Consider the following 8,310-nt stretch of genomic DNA (forward strand, 5'->3'; position numbering starts at 1 on the left):
AATGGTATCCTCAGGAAACTTGCTCTTTCATACTACACAGAACTATAATTTTACTATAACACAGTAGGGAAAATGGCACCCGATTTCTCAGTCATCGAACAACAGAATTGCTGAGGTTGGAAGATACTTCTGGAGATTATCTAGTTCCAACCCCTGGGTCAAAGCAAGCTAGACCAGGCAGCTCAGGACCATGTCCAGCTGGGTTTTGATTACCTTCAAGTATGGAGACTTCACAGCTCTCTGGGCAACCTGTTCTAATGTTCAGTCACCCTTACAGTAAAACATGTTTTCTTATGTTTAAAGGGAATTCCCTGTATTTCAGTTTGTGCTCATTGCTTCTTGTTATTTCAGCAGACACCACTGAGAACTGTCTGGCTCCATCTTCTTTGCTCCCTCCCACTAGGTATTTACATACTTCACAACAAGATTCTCTGAGCCTTTGCTTCCCAAGGCTACATAATCGCAGCTCTCTCAGCCTCTCCTCATATGAAAGATGCTCCAAACCCTCAATGGTCTTCATAGCCCTTTTCCAGACCCACTTCATTAAGTCCATGCATCTTCTTTCTACTAGAGAACCCAGAACCAGACACAGCATTCCAGACATGGTTTCCTCAAGAGCCTTATCAAGGGGAAAACCACCTCCCTGAACCTGCTGGTAGCATTCTTCCTAATGCAGCCCAGCACAGTGCTGACTTTCTTTGCCACAAGGACACATTGCTAGCTCACGTTCAACTCAGTGTCCACCAGGACCTCTTGTCCTTTCCTGCACAGCCACTTTACAGCCAGCCAGTCAGTCCCCAGCCTGTAGGAGAGCATTCCTCTCCAGGAGCAGGACTTCACATTTCCCTTTGTTGAACTTCATGAGATTCCTATCAACCTTTTTCTCCAGTCTGTGGAGGTCCCTCTGAATGGCAGCACAGCCCTCCACAGCGTCAAACACCTTCCAACTTTGTATCATCTACACTCTAGGGAAACCATGCAAGAGTCACCTCCCGTGCTCAATATAATGATGTAACTTAGTTTTCTCTTCACATAGACTTTGAGAAAGTAACTGTACCAACCTTCTTGCCATAAGCCTAGAGTTATAAATATCATTATTCCTTAAACTCAACAATACAGACATTCTTCCATTTAATTGTTCATAAAACTCCAGTATACCACAGGGCACTTAGAGGCCATCTCTACCCTCAACAGGTCAAGAATCTGCTTAAGTAATGCTCAGGTACATACTGTGGTTCCATCTGCAACCTTACAAGACAATTAATCTTTCACACAACTTGGTCTCGGGTGCTATAAAGCCCCTTCCTCTCACATGAGAGCCTACATACAGGTAAATCCACGTGTATTCAAGAAAAAGAGACAGGAAATAATATCATGCTGCCACTCATTCTCAAGTTTGATGCCTTCAGGAATGACAATGGCTACAAAGGGAGACTGTGCAACATGGTAATTCATGTAACTCATTACAAGCTCCTACTGCCTTCCTAAAAACTGAGGGGGACTTACCTGTGGGTATGCAAATACACACAAGCCTGATACTTCAAGCAAACATCATGCCTGGCACACAAGCTAGACATACATGAAATATATTTATATTTAATAAATATATACAGCATAAAAGACTCTCCCCTACTACAAACTGTTGATCAAGCATCCAAGCTTTTATTCAGAAACTTGGGAGATTCCTCCAGTTAGCCCAGAATAGGACTAGAAAAAAAGCTGTGTTTGAACATGACCAAGAAGTTAGCAGCAGCGATAATCTAGATAGGAAGGCCAGTAAGGCATTCATCGCATAACTGCTTTGACCCACTGAAGATTTGATCAGCTCAGTAGATAACTAGCCTTCTGACTTCAAATACAGTTGTCATGCTGTATTTAGAATTGATAAAGATCTAGTTTTATCAATTAAAATACTCCCGTTGCTAGAGAAAGCCACATTGTCCATGTGAAAAAAAATCTTCATCAGCTGACTGGCTACATGCTACAGAATTTTCCATAATAGGGTTTTTCACACTGATTCTTTCCTCTCAGCCAACACAGCTTCTCCAGAGGAGCTCTAGGGGTGGAAACAGATGAGTGTCCCCTTATTTCTTAGTTGCTACACCACTTCATAAGCTTCCTACTGTGAAAAATTTGACATTCCTTTCAGCCTGCTGCCCATCCTGCCCCTTTTTTGGCTTGATAGACTTTCACACAAAAGAAAAATCTAATGCAACTGAGATCCAAGCCGTAACACAAAATACAAATACAATATTCATATTTGTGTCCCACTGTGGCCTTATTTTCTTATGCAGATCCTGTCATCTAACTGCTGGGGGCTGGAAAGTTCTGCAACCATCTGCTTAGTGCAATGCTCAGTCACTTCTTCTAGATGAGCAACATTTTCATTAACCTCACTATCATTACTGCAAAGCTAAAACCCACCCTTGGTTTTATTAAGCAAAAGTCACTCTACCTTTAGGTGCATGTGGCACTGTCACTCAAAATATTTCTTGTTGCTCTAACCTTTAAGATGACAAACATCACAATGAAATGTAAGCAATGAAATGAAATGAAAGCTGTAAGCAATTATAGCAGCAAATGACTATAGTTCAGTACAGTCACTTCTAACTAGCCAAAGATTCTTAGTTTAAGGGACAAAAGGTGTGCAATCTCATAAAACAACTATTTCTAGATTTGTAAGTCAGGCTCAGTTTTACATGCAGAACCATATTAGTAATATGGGCTCATTAAAACACACCAGCTCCTCTATGAGTCTCACCGCTGCCCAACCTCTTGTCCCTAAATCTAATTGCTAAAATAGCGAGCACAAGTTTGAATAAGCATTTCATCATTACACTTAACTTCCAGAGGAGTCCTTAAAGTAGAAATATTATGGAATCTTCAGTTTATTATGTGAGGTATTTGACAGCTAGTTTGAAGAGCACGTTTGCATGAATGTCTTTGAGAAAGATCTAATACGCCTAGCAGATAGAAGTACTCTTTTACAGCACTTTGGTATAATGAAACACCTGGTTGGAATCACAACACACATATGGCATTGGATTCCAGTAAAAGGAAATTAAGTTGAGGTCGACTTTTCCTGTAATGGAAAACTTCTTCTTTATGTTTTAAAGCAAGTTAAGTCACATTTGGAGATTTTATATTCAATTACCTGAAGTATTTACAGCTTCTTTAGAATAGCCAGAGTCCCTCCAGCATATTAAATTTTAACATTGTTTAAACTACATATTGGAGTGGTTGTCTGAATATCTACAAGGTGATGCAAATTTATCTTACGATAAAAAACCCTCAAGACCTCAAGGATCTAGAAGAAATTCACATAATAGAATTGCCTTTTTAGAAATCCTTACCAATCTTATCTGTGTTTAGCCAAAAATACCATTTTAGTTTTTTTCTGAAGAGCTGCTTTTGAAGGTATTACGTTCATAGTCACAAACAAAACAATCATACGGTGTAATAATGAGAATAACCAAATATTTGTCCCACTAACTGAACTTCTTGGAAGATGCAGTTTCTTTGCTAGATTAAAATATTAAAAAGTAATTCTGCAGACTGGTAAATGAAACTTGCATACCCAAAAGGCTTATCTCCACCTACAATCAACTATTTAATAAAAAGGCACAGTTTTCTCTCTCTAAAGCTAATCCCTTTTCCCGTAACCTTTCTATCCTTCATCATACCCGACCATCCCAACCACAGCAGGACTGCTCTTCATTCTTAGGGCACAGAATGCAGACCAGTAGCAAAGACATTCAGACCACCTATCTTTTCCGTAGTCTTAAAAAAAACAACAGACAACTCCAGCATGCTTGTGTACCTTATACCATCCTAAAGATGGGGAATACCACATCTTCACACTGCAGATTTTTGGCATTTTGCCATCTCACAGAAAGAGTTCAGGGGCACAGACTGGTCAGCTGAAACTTACCAGTGCACCAACATTTAAACTTGGCCATGAGAATCCATGCAATTTGAGCGATCTCCAAGTGATTAAGAAAGACAGTGATAAGATTTTCACATAAGAGACATACCCTCAAGGAACACCACTCCTCTTAAGCGTTCGCATCTGCAATGGGCCTATTCTTGGCAGACATTTTAGTTCATGTAACTGTTTAGCAGGACAAGTCTCAGAACATCGGGCAGCAATGGTCTTTAAAATTATTCTCCTCAAAATTAAACAGATGTCAGACAGCTAATGCAAAAAGCCCAGCCTTATAAAAATGTGGCCACGATGGCAGCTTCCCATACTAAGTTTAGTACTTCTTGATTACTTCTGATTTGAACATTTTAGGACATCCACAATGGACTCTCCAAAATGCAAGCTATGACAAAACTGAATACTGTCAACAGGCACCATGCATGTATTAGACCACTGTCAAACAAATTATTTCTGAAGGGAGTGAGGAGTGACACTGAAATTTATGGTTACACAAGCTCAGAGGCATATTCAAGCTGATGAACCAAGAAAATAAATTCAGCAGCTAAAACCGATCCCCATCTGCCATTTGGTTAAGTGATAGTAACAAAGTCTGTCAGACTATGACTTTCAGTATTCATATACACCTTACTGGTTTTCAGAGTAAGTGTATCATTTCAGTAAAGACAGACATTTTAAGGCAAAGCTTGTTATAGCACCAGTGTAAGACCTTATAGAGGCCTTCCAGTATCTGAAGGGGGCCTACAAGGAAGCTGGGGAGGGACTGTTTGCAAGGGCATGCAGTGATAACACAAAGGGCGATGGTTTTAAACTAGAGCAGGGTAGGTTTAGATTAGATATTAGGAAGAAGTGCTTTACAATGAGGGTGGTGAGATACTGGAACAGGTTGCCCAGAGAGGTGGTGGAGGCCCCATCCGTGGAGACATTCAAGGTCAGGCTTGATGAGGCTCTGAGCGATCTGATCTAGTTAGAGATGTCCCTGCTTACTGCAGGGGGGTTGGACTATTATGACCTTTAAAGGTCCCTTCCAACGCAACACATTCTATGATTCTATAATACACAGAAGTCTAAAAAACAGCAAATGGTCAATCTTTCTAAGAAGTACGGGTGTTTAACTTTGGGAGGATTTGACAAAAACAGGACAAATAAATGCACAGATGAAATAAAGTAACCAAACTAAAAACATGAGATTGTAGAACTTATTGCCATGACATATGACCAAACCCGAGAATTTAGTATGAGCTTAGCAGTCCACTTTCAAAGAGGAGCAGGGATTGAACACAACAAAAAGAACAAAAAACCTTTTCAGAACATGAAAGAAGGTACAACAGTGACAATCAGAAGATCCAGTCTAAGCCAGTTTTGCATGCTGGACCTTTAGGTGATTGCTGGCTTAATCTGTACAGGAAGAAAAGGTGAAAAGTTTAGATTCATTCCGCTTCCTCTGCTGGAGTAGATCCCTATTTTTTTCTGTCCAGCTGGAAGGATAAAGAAGTCACATGTTTTAAGATGGTGAGTAAGAGTGAACTAGCATGATATTCCAGTTGACTACATCCACTGTTTTCCTTGGTATAGTTCCATTCTAAAAAAATCATGTGGATACCATTGTTCAACAATACCTCAATATTTCCAAGCCTAATGTCCCCCCCAACTTTTCTTTGTAACCAATGATACAAGTATGGAGGAAAGAAAACCTATTTCAGATCCAGGCAACGTAGGTTTTAAAAAAAAAAATAGAGAGAAAGAAAAAGAGTGACTATTACTTGGCTAGCAATAGCACATAACATTTTTTGGTCAATGCCAAAGTAACCAAAGATGTCAACTAGGTTTATCCTGTAGTCCTTTTATTCTTTTTAAAAGGCCATATATGTCCAATTAGGAACACAGCTTTAGTTCATAAGCAAGCAATTTAAAAGCACAAGGGAAAAACATCAGTAGGAATTTTCAGGGCTCAGGAATTCAAAGACACAGTATTATGGGATCAAAACACAAGGGGTGAAGAGTAGTGCCTCTAAATGTATCTCCAGAGGCCTCATCTAGTAATCTGCTGGTCTATAGCGGCTTTGGATGACAATGTGCAATAGCAATACCCACGTGAGCCTGGAAGACAAATGCACAAAGTCATACTGGGAAAAAAATCAGAAAACAGAAGAAGCACACTGAAGGCTGCAGACTTTCTAAGTCAGGATTAGTGAGGTATAAATCAGTTAATATATACTCAGACCAAAATAAAAGCTAAATTTAAGCTAATGCTCTATAAACATTAAACAAGTAGTACTAATCATTCATGGCTCAACCCTAATATTAGCACTGTCTGTAGAAAACAGTTCTTGATTTGGAAAATGGAAAAGATGCATTTACAGGAAATGGAGATCTTGTGTTTCTATTGCAACACAAGACTTCAACCCCCATTTAAACGGTCAGCTGATGCCAGCAGTTATTTTCCAGCATTGCCTTAATTTCTCCTTCCTCATCCTCTCAAGTTGATGTCCATGATGGTTTATTATTTCTTAAGCCCATGCTCTGTCCCCCCGTGATAAATTTAATCCTATTTTTTCCCCCCACATGAGAGAGTAAAACTGTTTTCAAGAAGACTTGGCATCATAAACTGACAAGCACAGCAAAAGTAATATGCAATCTCTTTGGTAATTCAAAGACCTGTAGACACCGATCTCACTTCACATATTCTTAAGTAGAAAATAATAAAATGTACATACTATTAAATATTTATCCTTGCTACTAATTGAAAAGGCCTTTAAAAGTACTGTATAGAGAAGCCACTCAGCTGCTGTAGACATGCAAAGTGACAAAGTCAGCACAAATACAACAACTTACAATTAACTGAGGATCTGCCTCAGTTACTCAAACTTCCACTCTCAAATGCCAACCTGCACTTGGCATGTTCTCTCTTTAGTGCTATGAACGGGCAGTCTAATAAACCCCCTTTAGCATGCTGTCAGCAGGTTTTCCTCTTTTTCCACCTCCTCTCTACTTCATCAAGTAGTATTAGCATTTGAAATACCATGCTAGATCAAATAGCCAGTGTACTTTGCCGAAGTATTGCATTACAATGAATAAAACTATCATCAAATTGCTTTTATTCCCAGCTGGATTGCAAATTCTCTGATGGAAGCTAGTAAAATCTTAGGAAGAAATCACTTTGGGCAACTGCATTGAATGGACAGATCTTGATACACACGTGTCATATGCTCACAGCTATCTGTAACGTGTACAATATCATCCAGAACCCAGTCGCTTAAAATTTCTTTCTTGTCTATAAGTGAATTCTAAGTGTGATGTTTGGAACATTTCATCTAAACCAAGATTTTGTCACTGGCTACAGGAATAGGAAATGCATTTGATTTGCCATCAGAGTTTTCAACTGCAAAACAACAGGTGGGCCCTTTTACCAAGGAAGAGCTGCAGTCAGAAGCCAGTAGCACCATTCCTCTTCCATAACCTTGCCGCTCGCTCACTACAGGGCTACCGGCAAGGCCTGGAAAAATTCAGTTCCACCCACCCAAGATGGTGGAGTGACCGGGCACTGTCACCACTTCTCTTGTTAATGGATTCTGGCATATCCCTGCGATATCTCCTTGGGCGTCTCTGAGAGCGCTCAGCAGGTTCCTCATTCGGTCAAACCCTACACTCAAGGGGCTGCTTTGCTTTCCAGGCCTTTTCTCCCCGATAAACCGGACCGGGATGCGGCACGGCCGCCGCCGGCAGGTTTTGCCGCTGGAGAACGAATAGCTCCCGGCGGACAATTCCCTTCGGTGGGAGCCGAACAGGCGGGCAGGCTCGGCCTCCGCTCGCAGCTCAGCCTTCTACCCTCACCGCGGCCCGGAGCAGGCGGGACGGGAGGTGAAGGTCGGCCGCCCGGGGGGCCCTGCCCGCTGCCCGGGAGCCACCGGGCTCCCTCAGAGGCGCTTTAGCGGGTCCTGCCGCCCCACCACAGAACCACTCTCCGAAGGCGGGGAGGGCGGCCGTTGAGGCGGCGGGGAGGGCCGCGTGCGCTCCCTCAGAGGGCGGCTCGGCGGGGAGGCCGCCGCCACCGTCGCCCCTCCCGAAGAGATAACGGGGCAGCAGGCGGGGGCGCCTCGGGAGAGGAGGCGGCGAACGGGCGCGGGGCAGGGACAGGGCGGGAAAAGACGCCTCACCTGCGGCCAGCGCCGGCACGACCTGAGACCCCGCTCCCTTCTCCTGCGGCGGCGGCAGAGGCGGCGCTCGATCAGCTGACGCCGGGGGGCCCCCCCGCGCGCATGCGCCGCGCCTACTTCCGGGCACGGCTTCAACCCCCCCCGGTCCGCGTTCGGCCGCCCGCGCGAGCCGGCAGGGGCGCGCGCGATTGGCCAGCCCCGCACCACGTGGCG

General features: G+C 42.9%; 1 protein-coding gene across 1 annotated transcript in view; it reads right to left on the reverse strand.

Moving 5' to 3' along the window:
- Positions 1–8,228, reverse strand: part of LOC106896894 (V-type proton ATPase catalytic subunit A) — a 27,952-nt gene extending 19,724 nt beyond the window's left edge. Inside the window, exon 1 of the mRNA XM_014957177.1 lies at positions 8,098–8,228. The gene's annotated coding sequence lies outside the window, so the exon portion shown is untranslated. The remainder of the gene's footprint in view (positions 1–8,097) is intronic.
- Between the last annotated feature and the right edge of the window lie 82 nt (positions 8,229–8,310).

The sequence above is a fragment of the Calidris pugnax genome, unplaced genomic scaffold (genome assembly GCF_001431845.1).
Source record: "Calidris pugnax isolate Ruff unplaced genomic scaffold, ASM143184v1 scaffold225, whole genome shotgun sequence".
Lineage (NCBI taxonomy): Eukaryota > Metazoa > Chordata > Aves > Charadriiformes > Scolopacidae > Calidris > Calidris pugnax.